Source organism: Balaenoptera borealis (assembly GCF_965194805.1).
Source record: "Balaenoptera borealis genome assembly, chromosome: 21".
Lineage (NCBI taxonomy): Eukaryota > Metazoa > Chordata > Mammalia > Artiodactyla > Balaenopteridae > Balaenoptera > Balaenoptera borealis.
This window is the reverse complement of record NC_138880.1, coordinates 27420569-27437913: the sequence shown is the minus strand read 5'-3', so window position 1 is coordinate 27437913 and position 17345 is coordinate 27420569. Positions and strand designations below refer to the sequence as shown.

Here is a 17345-nt window from a genome sequence, read left to right as displayed (position 1 = left end):
AGAGCACAAGAAGAGTGATGCTGGCGATTCCAGTACGCCAAAGAGAAGCCCTACAGCGCTTTCTTTAAGTGAAAAGACGAAAGTTCTGGACTTACTAAGGAAAGAAAAAAATTGTATTCTGAAGCTGCTAAGATCTACAGTGAGAACAAGTTGTCTATCTGTGAAATTACGAGAAGGAAAAAGAAATTCATGCTAGTTTTGCTGTCACACCTCAAACTGCAAAAGTTACAGCCACAGTACGTGATAAGTGCTTAGTTAAGATGGAAAATGCATTAAATTTGTACAATAAGCTATTTTGAGAGAGAGGCAACATTCACGTAACTTTCATTACAATATATTGTTATAATTGTTCTATTTAACTATTATTGTTAATCTCTTAGTGTGCCTAACTTATACAGTAAGCTTTATCATAGATATGTGTGTGTAAAAAACAACATGGATATACTAGAGTTCAGTCTTATCTCTGGCTTCTGGCATCCACTGGGGGTCTTGGAATGTATCGCCCGTGGATAAGGGGAGGCGACTATAGCACCTTTTTTGCCTGTTGGTTTAGTGCACGAGAGGCAGGTGGTAATCTTAGCATAAAGTGCAATGGAAACCATCATTGTGCCTCCTTGTGCATGTATTTCTCCTTTGAAAACCAAGACTTCTAAATAAACAGAACTGAAAATTGTGGGTATCTGAAAGACAAAATATGAAAATAGATTCTTAGGTTTCATAGTAGGAGAAGCCACTCTCGTTTTTGCTTCCTGATAATGACCTTCATATTTTGGCTGAGGGAGAAAGTGATGGTTTCTGGTTCAGAGTATATGCCAAAGCCGATAGAACTGTATATCAGCTTTCCCATGTGTTACTAGTCAGCTGGTCCCACAACTGAATCTTCACAACCTCGCCCTCTTTCTATAAAGCCAGCCGCTCCTGGGTTATAAATACTGGAAAAGATAAACGAGTTCCATGGATGTAAGATCATTTTCCAACTCCTCTGTCTCCAAAATGAGCTCCAGGGTGGAGAGTATTGTGTGTGTATACCATGACGGTGAAAAGGGCATTCTATAAGGGAGCAGCATTGCAAACAGAAAATCGTAGCTATATCTAGAAAAGCTGTCTATTCCAGTGATGAAAAAGTGTTATGCCTCCTTCACAAAATGCGTCCAATGGGATCAGCCTGCCACCAGGTGGGCAGGTGATCTCCCCAAGCCATGATGCCACACCATTGGCCTCTGCTGTTGGCCATGTCTCTGTTCCTGTTGACCGTGGCAGTGATCTGCTCAGTCTTGCTGGGGAGTCTGTGCTGTTGAACCAGTGTAGACCCCACTTCTCCACAGGTACGAGCAGTTTGCGCCTGAACACCGTGAGCAAACACTGTTGTGGCTGGGGAAACGGAGAACTGACCTCAGTGGAATGGGCAGGATGAGCCTCCTGATTACTTAATATCTCATTGCAGTTGGTGTCCTTCCTGAGCATTTAAATGGCATTCCCCACCTACTTTAATACATCCCACATGCCTCTTGGCCATATTTTTTTCCACCAGTTCTCCAATTTTGTCTTCCTAAGTCATTGACTATTTGGCTAAACCATAATTCAAACAAGAGTCCTACCTCTGGGCATCTCTGTATCTGGAAAAAGGGGAAAACAAGATTGATTGATTGATTGATTGTTTAATGATAAGCATTTATTGCTTATATGTCTTTTATTTATTGTTTTTTTATTGGAGTATAGTTGCTTTCCAATGTTGTGTTAGTTTCTGCTGTACAGTGAAGTGAATCAATTATATGTATACACACATCCCTTCCCTCTTGGACCTCCCTCCCTCCCCCCATCCCACCCATCTAGGTCATCACAGAGCACCGAGCAGTGCTCCCTGTGCTATACAGCAGGTTCCCACTAGCTATCTGTTTTGCACACGGTAGTGTATATATGACAATCCTAATCTCCCAATTCGTCCCACCCTCCCTTCCCCACTGTGTCCACATATCCGTTCTCTACTTCTGCATCTCTATTCCTGCCCTGCAAATAGTTTCATCTGTACCATTTTTCTAGATTCCACACACTTGCATTAGTATATGATATTTGTTTTTCTCTTTTTGACTTCTTTCACTCTGTATGACAGACTCTAGGTCTGTCCACCTCACTACAAGTGACCCAATTTTGTTCCTTTTTATGGCTGAGTATTATTCCATTGTATATATGCACCACATCTTCTTTATCCATTTGTCTGTCGATGGGCATTTAGGTTGCTTCCATGACCTGGCTATTGTAAATAGTGCTGCAATGAGCATTGGGGTGCATGTGTTTTTTTGAATGATGGTTTTCTCTGGGTATATGCCCAGTAGTGGGATTGCTGGGTTGTATGGTAGTTGTATTTTTAGTTTTTTAAGGAACCTCCGTACTGTTCTGCATAGTGGCTGTATCAATTTACATTCCCACTGACAGTGCAAGAGGGTTCCCTTTTCTCCACACCCTCTCCAGCATTTATTTTTTGTAGATTTTGTGATGATGGCCATTCTGACTAGTGTGAGGTGACACCTCATTATGGTTTTGATTTGCATTTCTCTAAGAATTGGTGATATTGAGCATCTTTTCTTGTGCCTCTTGGCCATCTGTACGTCTTCTTTGGAGAAATGTCTATTTAGGTCTTTCACCCATTTTTTGATTGGGTTGTTTGTTTTTTTGATATTGAGCTGCATGAGCTGTTTGTATATTTTTGAGATTAATCCTTTGTCAGTTGCTTCGTTTGCAAATATTTGCTCACATTCTGAGGGTTGTCTTTTCCTCTTGTTTATGGTTTCCTTTGCTGTGCAAAAGCTTTTAAGTTTAATTAGGTCCCATTTGTTTATTTTTGTTTTTATTTTCAAAATTTTGTGCAATAGGTAGATTTCTACTCACCACACCCCTTCTTCTTGTTAGTGGAATGCTAGTCTTACAGTGTTCCTTTTCTTGCTGGTGGCTGCTACCAGGACAGTGTGAATAATCACCAGTAAAGCAAGCCTGGATATTTCCCCCCACACACAATCAACTGTTCACAGCGAAGTACTCATAAATCATTGGTGCCCGTTGAGAAAAAACAGCAATGTAACAGAAATCAATGCCATGAGACTCTGAGCCACCTGTTAATTCAACTTATTTAGGACTTCAAGAACTGCTCAAGCATAATGTGTGTGTATATATATATATATATATATATATATATATATATATATATATATATATATATATATATATATATATTATATCTCAGCTATTGGGGTATCTCTCAGTACAGTCAGGTTGACACATACAAGTAACCATCACACATGGAATGGAGAAATGGGCAGTGAACCAGAGCACAGATGGGCAGCTTGCTCCATGATTAATACTACCTGACTAATGATTGTTAGCCTGAGAATTGGGCATTTTATTTTTCGTGTCTTTTTTAAAATTTCGTGTTTATGAGGTTTCTTTAATCTCATCCTTGATAATTTTTTTTTTAAAGGCAATTTGACTAATTTTCTTTTTAAATTTATTTATTTTTATGGCTGTGTTGGGTCTTCGTTTCTGTGCAAGGGCTTTCTCTAGTTGTGGCAAGCGGGGGCCACTCTTCATCGTGGTGCGCGGGCCTCTCGCTATCACGGCCTCTCTTGTTGCAGAGCACAGGCTCCAGACGCGCAGGCTCAGCAATTGTGGCTCACGGGCCCAGCTGCTCCGCGGCATGTGGGATCCTCCCAGACCAGGGCTCGAACCCGTGTCCCCTGCATTTGCAGGCAGACTCTCAACCACTGTGCCACCAGGGAAGACCCATCCTTGATAATTTTTTAAGTCCATTTAAAACCTTGAAAGATGGGCCTGTGTTCACCATTGAAATTGCCCATGCTACTTTTTATTTTTAGCATCTGTTTCTCATTCTTTTTTTTTTTTTTCCCTATTCCTAAGTATTTTATGGACAAGGATCCTAAATGAAGAGCACCCTCTGTGATTGTATAATGAAATTAGGTATTTTTATTTATTTTATTTATTTATTTATTTATTTATGGCTGTGTTGGGTCTTCGTTTCTGTGCGAGGGCTTTCTCCAGCTGTGGCGAGTGGGGGCCACTCCTCACCGCAGCGCGCGGGCCTCTCACCATCGCGGCCTCTCCCGTTGCGGAGCACAGGCTCCAGACGCGCAGGCTCAGTAGTTGTGGCTCACGGGCCCAGTCGCTCCGCGGCATGCGGGATCCCCCCAGACCAGGGCCCGAACCTGCATCCCCCGCACTGGCAGGCAGACTCTCAACCACTGCGCCACCAGGGAAGCCCCTCTCATTCATTTTTGATGTGAGTTTTAGTCACAGCATTTCACAGTTTTTTAATGGCATTATTTTAACAATATGGGACGTATTGTCATACATTAGTGTTCCTTTCCTCCGTTTTGAAAATGCAGAGAAATAAACAGAAACTAGGCGTTTACAAATTTTTCATTCTATTTATCCACCCATCCATTCAACAAACAGCTATCATGTCATCCTGCAGATACTAAGATAAATAAAACATAATTACTGTACTCAGGCAACCAAAACATCTACTACAGAGGGAAAAACAATGCTGATGACATCAGTAATACGAGTTCCTGACCCATATGTAGAAATACGCAGGTGCTTGATTCTGCACAAATAGCAGCTGATTTTATTCCTTCGTGCCCACAAATTTTTGTGCTATGGAATAAAAATAGAAACCGATCTCTAGGGTCACTTCTAAATATTAACCTCCAAATTAACTGTGCCTCTTTGAATCCTGTGCCCCAGCCAAGCCCTTTTAATATCTCATTTACAAGATGTAAATACACCCAGATTCATGACAACATTGGGGTGTCTTACACTAGCCATCCTGGTGTTTGGCTGAACCCGTATGTTTTGACGCAGTTCAGCAACATTCAAGGGAGACTTGTGAGCCCCTATTATATTCCAACCACTGTAACATTCCAAAGATAGTAAAGCGCTATCTACTCCGGACATTTCCGTTTGTTTACGTGCAGCAGTGATAACACTGCAGGATGGGAACCCTGGAGCCGAAAGAGCAGCGTGAGAGGTCCTGGGGTCAGGACACCTGAAACTCAGCCCCAGCTATGCTTTTCAAGTACGTGAAGAAATATGGCAGATGCTTTTAGAGGGGCCTGGCATAGAGCAAGTGCTCGATTAATGGTAGCTCACATTATATCATATTATATCGTGACCGCAGTTAGAATTCTTACAGCAAATTCATGCATGACACAAAAGCACAGCACAGTGATGTACAGTATATCTGCAGTAAAATATAACCTGACACGAGCATTAGGCCTTTTGTTGCAGTCTACAGGTCCTTTGTTCGGTGTCTGGCGCTCACGCTGGAGACTTCCTGTTGGTCCAGACCCAAGCTCACTGGCCGCCTCCTCTGTCCCTCGCTCCTTCTAAGGAGCCCACCCACTGAACTTTTTTATTTTTTGGTTGTTGACTTTTTTAGTTCTAAACTTTTGCTTTGGTTCTTTTTTCATATCTGAGACGTCTTATTTTTTCATTTGTTTCCAGTTTGTCTGTGTCACCCACTGAAGCATTTTGAGGGCGGCTGCCTTAAAGTATCATATAATTCTAACACTGGTCACCTCACTCTTGACACATCTGACTCTTGATTGATTGTCCTATTCATTCAGTTTGAGACTTTCTCTTTCTTGTATGACATGTGACTTTCACTTGAAATCTGGACATTTTTGTGTTGTTTTATGCGAGTTTGGATCCTCTTGAAACTTTCTGCTTCAGCTGGCTTTCTCCAATGCCATCTAGCTGGAGACTAGGAAGGCGCTGCCTCATGACTGACCAGTGGAGATAGAAGTCTGGCTTCCCCCCCCCGCCGCCTGCCTTTACACCAATGGTGTGTGTGTGGGGTCCTCCTTCCTGCAGGGAGCAGGGGCACTCTGGCTGGCAGGTGTGCCTCAGAACTGCACCCGTGTGCCCTACGGGGACCCACAAGGGTTTGGGGTGCCTCAAGAGGGTGGAAATTCAGAGGGTGACTTGGCTTTTTCTGCCCTGGGTGGTAGCAGGGCACCATTTTTCCTGTGGTGTTTGGCTGGAGTATAGAAGTTACGATCTAAAAGCTTTTTGTCCAGCTGGGCTTTCCCATTTCTAAGGCCAGAGACAACAGCTTTTTGTTGGGGTTGCTTTTCTTCATTCCCATTGGAATTTCTCCGACTCCGATTCAGGATTAAATAAGGTAAAAGAAGGCCCAGGAAACTTACCACCATGTCATTCCTTGGGTCCTAAGGCCCCAGACCAGTGTGACTTTTCTTCTTTCTACCCTGCAAGAGTCTTCTGATATTTGCTTCTTATTTCAAATCCATGGTTGTACTTAGAGGGAGAAATAGGAAAAGGTGTTTCTACTAAACCCTCCTCCAAGTAGAAGTCAAGAGAGAGAAATTTAAAGCATGAAAAATTAAAATCAACTTAATGTAGTAGCATTGGTGTTTGCATCGCTATCCGACAGTTTTAAATTGCTGATCAAATTCACATAACTCAACCCAGAATTAATTAGCATGTGCCTAGGGAATGCAAACTAATGTAAATATTAGCTTTGATAAAAAGTAATTAGTAAGGCAGAGTTAGCAGCACAACAAAATGGATTTATTTCAAATTCAAATAGTGATGCTTTAAGGATTATCAACTCTTTGGGATTAGATGAATAATCAAAAACTGAAAATTCCCTCTCACATTCAGTTGTCATTATTTTTCAAGACTCACCCTATTAGATATGGTTAAAGGGGAAAATTAAGATAAAGCTAGTGTCCTAAAAAGGTAACAAATTCTAATAAACACATAAAAATGTTTGATCTAGAGAGGGAGCCAAACTCTGAGGCTAGAGTGGGCCTGGGATGGTGGGCTGTGCAGAAAGGACCTGGTGGAGGGAAGGGTTTTCAGACCAGGGTGGAAATAGCTTCCCTCCCAGACCTTCGCTGCAAACAAGCGGTGGGGTCTGCATAGCGTACTGTGTTGATATGCTATACCAGGAGAATTTCGGGACTCAGTAAGAAATCAAACTCTCCCCTGTTAGCTGGCCTTCCAAGGAGGTGAGAAGGAAATGGAGCCAAACACAACCAACCGTTTTCTATTCCAGTAAAAAGAAAGTACAGGAAAGGGAATGAACATAATATTCACTGGAAAAGTAAAGAATCTGCCCAAATTATGAGTCATCCATATTCAAAAAATCATTTTAGTGTGAGGTAAAGTTGTATATGCCTTTATTTCATTATGATCTGGATTTTTTGGCAAATTATATAGTTCCAGTGTGGAAGCCATATTTTATAATTTGGGGTTATGTATAAACGTTGTAATTGTAGTTTCTTCCCGTGCTTTCACAAGACTCTCCTGGATACCAAATCTTGTGGTCCTGGATTTGTCTGATGCCCTTTTGACAGTCCAGAGTGCTTAAGCCAGGACTGCACGTGGTTGCCTTTACTTAACAGTTGTGTTCCAATGAAATAAAACTCGTGACTTGGCCATCCTCAAAACCGCAAATGAAATTAACACTTTTAATAGCTGCAGTTTACCTTTCAAATTCTGCCAAGAACATGAAAAGGAAAATTAGTGAAATTTTATTTTGATAGATAACGTAGAAGGCATTTGGTAAAATCCTGTAACTAATTCATAGATTGCCAATGAAATGTCCCAGACAAACATATTTGTTCTCAAAATTTGACAAAAATTGCCCACTTCCAGATGGACGGGCAGACTACCAGTCTGCACCCAAAGCTTGCTGCTTCTTTCCATTCAAGACCGTCAATCATTCTTTGCCTCTATGGAGCAGTTTAGAGCGTGTCTTAGAACTATTCAATTTTATAACTAGAAAGAAATTAAATAATTTTGTTCAAACCTGTTTTTTAAAGAGGATGAAGTCTGAGGACAGAGCCCGAAAACTTGCCCTTTCTGGGACAGCAGGTGGAAGAGCCATAACTGTGACCTGGACTCTCCGAGTCCCAGAAGCTGTGACCTGTAGCGAAGATGCAGCCCTGTCCTCATCCCCACCTGCCAGGGCCACAGCCACTAGGCGGTCCTGCATTTAAACCTGCCTTTTTCACTAGCTGACCGTGTAGCCTTGGTCCAGTAATGTAACTTTCCGAGGACTCACATTCTTTCTCTGTTCCGAGAGAGAAATGGATGACATAACTTCTAATGTTCCCTCCAATGTGAAAATTTTATAATTCGATAAGCAATTCTACACTCTAATATTGTACTGTCTAAACTAAATAGCTAAATGCAAATAAATACAATAAATCCTCACATATGGTGAATACTCAGTCTTGTCTGTTACATATTTCAGCTTGTGTCCTGCTGAAAGTGTGGGGACCAAGTGTGTCCTGCCTGGTGTTAAAATAAACAGAAGAAGGTAACTTTCCTGGTGTATATATTGTGGTTATTGAAGATTCCCATTTTAGCAAGTTCAGAAGATTTTACCCTTGCTTTTCTACCCATCACTGCAGAGGTAAGACTTGACAAGCCACATCGTAAAAGCGGAAACATCTGCATTACACTCTGGAGAATGGCCATACCGGAAGCAGCGTTTGCCTGCCCATCCCTGGTCAGGGAACTAAGATCCCACATGCTGCCTGATGCAGTCAAAAATAAAATAAAACACTGCCATTAAAAAAAAAAAAAAAAAAGAACAACCTACCTTGTCTTCTCCATCTTACTGAGCTGTGAGGTTGTACACCACTGGGCCTTGGAATTTAGGGAATTAAAGCTCTGAATGGCGGGGTGTACTATCCCAACAGAGTAGGAGTCGGAGTGGGTGCTGAGGGACGGGTTGCTGTGTCCACCTCCATCGTTTCTTCTCTGGTTCTGGGTACAGAGAGGACGACTCTCCCTGCAGGACCTGGAGGTGGGCGTGACCACGTGGTGAGTCTGGACTGATCGTGTGTGCACAGAAGTCACTACCAAGCTATAATTGCTGCTGTTGGATCCTCTCGCCCTTTTGGGGGGACCCGAATGACAGTGTGTATCTGATGGTGCAGGTAAAAACTGCCGGAGCCCAGATCAGAGGGGCTGCTGGCCACATTCTGAAAGTCAGGTCTCGGTAGACCACCTGGCACCACGTCGAGTTCAGACATCTGAGGACTAAACCGTGGGCGTGTGACGTCGGTGAGGTTCGGGGCCCACTTATTCTCCAAGGTACTCTTGCTGTCCTCACTGGTTCACTCGTCACCCACGCTTGTCTCCTGTTCCAGTCCTGAGACAGCCACTCAAGAGCCTCCTCCCTCTGGATTCCCGAGAGCGTGGCCAGAAAGTCCTGACTGTGCCAAGGATCCGAGCTCCACGTACAGCTCCGTGCTCTGCATCGCAGAGCAATTCACACCAAACCGCCATCCTGACTCTGGGAGAAGTTATTCTTTCTTTAGTTTGGGGCACTGCTTTCCAAATCTCTGTGAATTCTGTAAAAACACTTAAGACATTTCCTCCAACTTCAACTCAGTCATCTGATCCTAAAGAGGGAAAATCAACATCAACCAATTAGAATACAAAATAAAATGAATACGAAGCTAACTGCAGGGTGTCTGAAACTCAGGTTTGCGTTTACAGACCCAGACTGTGCAGGACCAATGCCTTCATACCTTTGCCTAAAGGATATGTGACCGTGGAACCAAAGAGGCAGGCAAGACAAGGTTTCATACTTCAGTCTCAAGACACATCAGCAGAATTCCCTGACAGGCAGAAGCTTTCTGAATACCGAGGAGCCTTTTATCATCGTGCCAGACGCTTCTCTGGCTTCCGCGTTTCAGGGCTGCTCTGGATAATTTAGAATGCCATTTATAGAATTGCATAGATGTTTTGCTAGGGGATAGCAGCTGAAAATAAACAAAAGAAAAACTTTGCTGGTATGTGAAGTGCACTTAAAGTATAAAAATCTCAAATATAAAATACAAAATGGTAATGTTCAAACCGATTTGGAAATGCACATTTTACTAAAAAATTTCTTCAGGCATGCTGGGCGTAGGCCTGAGATTTTTTTTATTCCAAGTTTGAGAATCTTTGCTTTAAACTTTCCTATACATCAGAATCAACACAAAACTTTCCCTGAAGTTAAGTGTGAATTAGCAAGAAGAGATCTTTGGGGCAACGTGGAAGTTTTTCCAGCTGAGAGAGGCAGATGTGAAAGGCGAAGAAGTTTTCCTTTGATTTCTTTCATTTTTCTTTTGCCTTTCTACCATCATTCGTTCACATTGGGGTTCCTCTTTTACATATGTTATGTAGTGAAATATTAGGATCGGAAGTAAGTACTCTTTGAGCTGTAAACGCTGGAATGTTATGGACTGAAGTTTATTTCACAGACTATTTTGGAAGTTCTAGGTTGTGCGAATTAAATTAGAATGCATGTCAATATCTCCCTTATCATAACTGTTGTTCATAATTTATTATCCTATTCATATTGGTTTGCATCTGTTGTTTCCTGTTTGTATTCTGCTCCACTTATTTCATACTTTCAGTGATCAATTTTACAAAATATACTATTTAACAACAGATCTTCAAGCTGATCTAAATTGTATTATATAATATGCATGAAATGCTATTTAATTGGGATTGTTTTAAACAGGTGTCTACGTCAATATGCACATATTAAAAAGTAAAAAAAGTATGAAAATGTGAATGTGGACTATCCTATAAAATGGGGCTGTGAGTGACATAAATGTACCTCTTTATTTTTTATATTACCCAATTTTCCTAAAATGTTCAATGCAAATAAGAATGTTTATACTCGGAATTATTTTTCCATATGTGTGTAATGTGTATAGACACAGCCTATGATCCTCTGTTCCCAAACAATAATTTCTTGAAGGCTGACCAGTGTTCAGCTCAGGATCCGTCAGTTCTTTGGAATGGACGTGACGGCCCTACAATAACCCTCGCAGCCACCGGCCTGACCGCCCGTGTAACAGGTGGTCTCCTCCACGTGGTGGCCGCACGGCTAGACCCCTCCTCTGTCCTCACCTACATCAGAGCGGATAGGAAACATGCTGCATCTTTATCTCTGCTCCTCTGGTCTTTTTTTCTCACCACAATTAAAATTTTCTCTAAATTTCTGGTTTTAACCAGTTAGCTTATGATAGGCCTTAGGTATGTGATTTATTTTATATTCTTGTGCTTGGAGGTTGTTGATCTTCCTGAGTTTGTATATTTTACAGAATTTATCAAATCTGAAAAAAAATGGCCATAATTTCTTCAGATACTTTCCCATTCTTTCCTCTCCTCTCCTCGTTCAGGGACACCAGTAACATATCTGTTCAGTCATTGGTATTTATTCCACAGCTCTCTGATGAACTAATTATTTTGTTTTATTCTCTTTCTGTATATTTTTTCAGATAATTTTATTGCTGTGTCTTGAATTTTTCACAGTGCCTAATATGGCAGTAATCTCATCCAAAGTTTGTTTTGGTTTGGTTTTTTACAGCCTTATTGAGACAGATTTCATGTACACAAAACATTTGCCCATTAAAAGAGTACAGGTCAGTGGTACCCTCAAAACAAGCTAATTTTAGAATATTTTCATATCCTCAGGAGCAAACATAATACCCATTAGCAGTAATTCCCATTTCCTTTCCTCTGCCCCCCCTCTCCCAACCCCAGGCAGACACTAAGACGCGGGGTGTCCATGTGGATATGTCTACGCTGGCTATTGCACATAAGCACGGTAATAGAACACCTGGTATTTGGGGACCAGCTTCTTTCACATGGCATGACGTCTGCGAAGTTTATCCATGTTGGAGCATGGAGCCCTGCTTCATTCTTTTTTACTGCTGAGTCGTATTTCATTGTATGGATGGGCACATTCTGTTTATTCATTCATCGTGTGATGGTGGATGAATATTTACGTTGCTTTCACCTTTTGGCTATTAGGAATAATGGTGCTGGGAATATCTGTTTCCAAGTTTTTGTGTGGATGCATCTTTTCATTCCCTTGGGTGTATACCTAGCAGTGGGGTTGCTGGGCCTATGGCAGCTCTATGTTTATCATTTGGAGAAAATATCATACTGGTTCCCAATCACATGCAGTATATGTATTTATACATTCTCCATGTTCTCTCCAACATTTATTATTGTCTGTCTTTTTTATTTTAGTCATCCTTGTGCATGTAAAGTGGTCACGAAGATTTACTCCTATGTCTTCATCTATGAATTTTGCAGTTTTAGCTCTTACACTTAGGTCTGTCATCCAGCTAACATGTACCATAGTGCATCTAGAGGGAAACATAAGAGAGTATCTGTGGGACCGTGGGATAGGCAGATCTTGGGGAAATGTAAACTAAAACCGCTGTTCACTCACCAATATGGTAAAACAAAGCAACGACAGACACCACCCACATGGACCCACGTGGCAGCCTCAGCATCGAGTTTGAGGAGCAAAGTGCAGGGCACGTGGCGGTTTCTCATTGACTTAAACACGCCCGTGCCTTTGGGCAGAGCATCATCACTCCCAGGTGTTTACCCAAGAGAAACGGGGCAAAAAGTATGTCCACAAAGTACTTACACAAGAATCTTTGCAGCAGCCTTGTTGATAAAAACCCCAAAGGTGAAATGACCCAAGCTCCATTAACAGCAGATTGATTGATAAGCACAGTGTGACACATTCATTTAACAGAATGTTACTTTGTGGTAGAAATGAGCATCTCATGACACACCCATCCACATGAGTCACAAAATAATACTGTGAGTCCCACTGACATGAAGTCCAGCACAGCTGAAGCTTATTTATGGTGAGAGACACAGAGACTTGGTGGCCCGATGTGAGGAGGGGTTTGATCTTAAAGGGGCATGAGGGGACTTTCCGGAGGGATGCAAATACGCCATAGTCCTGTTTGACTGGGGTGGGGGGGGGGTGCTTTTTCATAGGCAATGCCATTGTCAAAAAACATATCAATATGAACACTTAAAATCCTTTTATTTGATTGTATTTTAATTATATCTCGACTGAAAAAATATATATAATCCAATGTGGAGCCAGGACATGGGTAGAGATGGAGGGCGTAAAAGAAGCAAGATTGATCATTTTCAAGTTGGGGGATGCTTAGTTGGATATCCATCATATCATCCTCTTTCCTTTGTTTGGGTTTAAAGTATTTCATAGTTAAAATTTATTCTTAAAGTACTAGACACAGATTGAAGAAAGGGAAAGTGGTGACACACTGGGACACTATGAGAAAATTGGGGAATGTTTAACGAGTAGAGTCACATTAGAATTGACAGATATACTGCAAAGTCAACTTTCAGTTTCACTTGTACTCTGGAAAATTAAGAATGGAGAGGTAAGAACAAAGATTGGTTCTCTTATTCTGGTTACAATCAACAAAGTTCATCAGATGAACCCTAAATCCAGCCCATGAAGAAACCCATCAGCAAGGGATTTTTACACTAAAAAAGCCAGAAATATTAATATCTACTAATAACAAGAAGCCTGAGGATAATATGAAATTAAAGTTTAATAAATAGTATCTTGCTGTATTTGCCAAGTGAGTTGTTTATTAATATAATTTTTTGAAATTTGACTTTATTTAACACCATTACAGAAACAGCGGTATTGCTTTTCTCTCATGCACACTAAACATAAGGCTTTAACCAAAACTTTATATATTACTGCAAATACTGTGGCCTATCTAGAGTCTGCTATAATTGCAGACTTAGTGTGTGGGTCAGAGAAGTGTTTTCATTTTCTGTTTTGCAAAGTCAGTCACCTTTAAGGTTGAATCTGCAAATCAAATCTGTATTTATAGCAGTGAAAGAAAACAATGCTAAAACTAATAAGAGTTTTGGGAATATTGTGCCAGAAAATATGTCATGACACGCTCATGAATCGATCAGAAATATGATATAAAGAGATAATCTATAAACATCCTCATTATAAATGAACAATGATTGATTTTTGAAGAATATAAATCATTTGCATTTGCTTAATCCATTGTTTTCTTTACAATCAAGTGTTCTTTCTTCTGCCATGAAGAACAGAGACTTTAGAAAATTATATTTACATAAAATAATTAAAATTATTTTATATTTATTTTATAATACATCCTCTGATCACTTCTTTCAAAAGTCCCTTCAGAAATTCTGATTTTTGAGTATTTCCTCAGAAATTTCTTAGGAAAATAAAACAATGAATTGAAGAAAAGTGCACATATGTCACGAAATTCACACTTCCTGAAGTTGAAATCAGAGACTATAGATTTCGATGTTTGCCTCATAAATCTGTGTTTTTTGAGAAATCTAGTGAGACACCCAAGATAAACATGGGGACAGGTTTGGCAACTGCGGCTGAATGGACATCAGTTGGATAGAAAGGACATTCATCTCTGCTCAGGATGCATTTGGCTGGCTGAGCTGGAGCTCTGGGCAGTGACTAAGCACTCCTTTCCTACAATTACTCCCATTCTCTCTCCTGAACAATATTTATGTCCACTGGTACCTCTGGTGCTTTTGTGTAATAGTAAGAGGAGAGAGCAGTTGCTGTTGAGGAGGAGAGCCTAACAGAGAGGGGAGTGGGTTAGGGTGTGTGGCTCCGGGAGGGGGATTTCGCCCCTCAGCTGGGAAGGGGGTAGGGAGGCAGAGGACCAGACATCACGGCAAACCCGGGGTCTGCGGCTCTGGGATCTTTGCTGTTGATCCTGGGAGATTTGCTGTGGACCCCAGCATAAACGGGGGGGCTCCCCTCCCCTCATGCTCCAGCACCCCGAGGGAGGGAAAATCTGGGGTACCAGAAACTGGAGACCCCATTTTATGCCTCCATGGCTCTCTGAGGCCTTGATGGGCTGGTTTGGGGGTTAATGTGAAACAAGCTTTCATAGGAAAGCGGAGGGAGTCTATGTGTCGGTCTGATTTCCAGTAATTAGGCTTTGGGAAGATGCTCCTATAATAATTTGGGTAGAAATAATAGAAGTCTTTCCTGAATTTGTAGTAACTGTGAGGAAAGAATTGGACCACATACGTGTGATTCTCAGCATTGCTTTCTTTGCTAATACAACAGAGTCTCTCTGTTAGCGCTTCTCTAACTGACCTTGGCTCACTTGGTCCGTGACTCTGCGCAGGAAACTGTGTCCACTGAAGTGGGAAGGAGGTGGGAGGTGGCAGGAGCCCACCCCCCGAGGGCCCGGGTGTCCTTGTAAAAGTCACACGGGTGATTCCGAGGCACCTGGAAGAGAGTGCTTCAACTCCACTCAGAGTCTCCACTTTACAGGCATCACATACGGAATTTTTTTTTAAAATCTGAAACTCACAGAAACAGAGTACAAAAGTGATTGCCTGGGGTTGCAGTGGGGGCGGGGTGGGAGGAAGGCGGGCGTGGATGGAGACCTTGGTCCAAGGGAACAGACTTTCAGCTGTAAGATGAATAAGGTCTGAGGATCTAACGTGTACCACGGTGACTAGTTGTTAACACTATACTGTATAATTGAAATTTGCTAAGAGAGTACAGCTTAAATGGTCTCACCAAAAAGAACAAAAAAGATAAATATGTGAGGTGATGGATGTGTTAATCAACTAGATGGGGGATTCCGTCCACAATGTATATAGATGTCACATCACCACGATGCACACTCTGAGTATCTCACAATTTTATATTATTACACCTCCATAAAGTTGAAATAAAACAAAATCACTGCTTTACAGATTAACTTACAGTTAATATAAATGTTCCCAGGCGTCTGTGTTTTAAGCACTATATGTACACGTGGACAATAGGTCCTAAACCAATGAATGTATTTCATGCACCTGAATCCAGTCAGGATCATATAATCAGAAGTACTCTCATTGTCACCTGTACATAAATCCAGTGCATCACCCTGGAGCACCTGGTTCTCTGTTGTTGATTTTCATCATCTATAAAATGAGGAGCATAATTATCTCACTAAGTTCTTGGTTTCTATGAATCTCACCTTTGGTAAGAGATACAACCATTCCCTGTGCATGTCATAATTATTACTTAAAGAAGATTCACATTTCTTTCCTTTACACTAATCACACCTTCTACGAATTCATCTATTTAATTTACTAGATGAGTTTAACACTCCCCTGTTCTGAGTTGTGTGCTATTTTGAAATTAAATTTTAAAACTTATTTTTGCTTACTTAATAAATTGCTCCTATCATTAGTTTGTCCAGCTTTTAAGGATGAAAAGACCATCTGAAGAAATAGAATCACCATCACACTCTCTTATTGTGTCTTCCTTTGTCTTCTTCAGATGGTGAGCTGAGCGCCAGAGGTGGAGCGAGCTCCCAAATCCATGCCGGGCATGTAACTGGATGGGAGACTTAAGCCCCAAACACATCGATTTGTGAATAGAAATGATACCGAGAGAACAGCAGGCACCCGGCTGTGACAAGAATTCCCCCGTTTCATTTTGTCAAGCCGGTGAGTGGGTTGCGCTTTGCACTTAGAGCTCAGAATGCTAAAGTCTCACTCCAATACCTGCAATTCAAGGCAAAGTCAGGAAGATGCTTTGTTGTATCTGAAGTTGTAATCAGTTTCCTCTGCTTTTTGGAGATGTTTTTCTTAGCCTAGTCTTTTGGAGAAAAACATTTTGTGAAATAGTTACTTAACCTTGTCACACATAGCCTGGTATTTATTTCTAGGAAGCTTGAAACACGAACGAGTTTTAAAGTTTTTCAATCAGTGATATTACAGTCAACATGCACAGCAATTATGAAATGATTTGCAGTCGCTCTCCTCAGTCTAATAACTTTCTGAGTTGTGGGGGAAATGTGTTTCTATAGTGTTCCAGAACCTAAGAAACACAGAAAAGAGATTTACAAAAACAGGAAATTCTAAAATAGATGAAGAAAGTAAGTTTTGTCACAGGATTATCCATAGAGGAAATGTATCAAGAATGCATTTTTCCTCAACTGTTTTGCCTTATTAATCATGGAACTCAACCTTTGCTTTTGAGATCAAATATTTAATCCACTTACCTGTTTTAGAAAAACACTAAAGCACTTCATGTATTTATTGCGCACAAGATGCGTGTTCTAAGAGAATCATCATAAGGTGGCATGGAAACAGGCAAAGAAAAATGCTAATGTTGCCTTAATCAGGGAGATGTGACAGTCAAACTGAGACTTCGTAAGTGATGAATCCCGTTAGCTACACAGAGAAAAAAGGCTATTTTCAGGAGAAGGGTCAGGAGAAGGGTGAGCATACCGCACCTAATTGTCAATGCGTAAAAAGCGCAGTGTGTTGGAAGTATGACAGTGAATTTGATAAAATGTAACTGTTGCCAATTGAGTTTGAAGGTGCGAATTTGTAAATGCAAGTCTCGGTCACGGCATGTGCCTGAGGGCGGAAAAGGAGTTTGGTCTTCTTCCCGCAGGCTCTGCGGGGCCGGGGGGTGGGTGGCT

The 17345-nt window shown here is 41.3% G+C and overlaps 1 long non-coding RNA gene across 2 annotated transcripts in view; it reads left to right on the top strand.

Moving 5' to 3' along the window:
- The window catches only part of LOC309619787, a 291877-nt gene that overhangs the window by 165152 nt on the left and 109380 nt on the right, over positions 1-17345 (top strand). The window contains exon 3 of one of the 2 annotated variants that reach the window (XR_014239230.1): positions 16193-16362. This is a non-coding gene — a long non-coding RNA (uncharacterized lncRNA). Of the gene's footprint in view, positions 1-4277; positions 16363-17345 lie in introns of those variants that run through there. The other variant, XR_014239231.1, reaches the window with a different exon arrangement.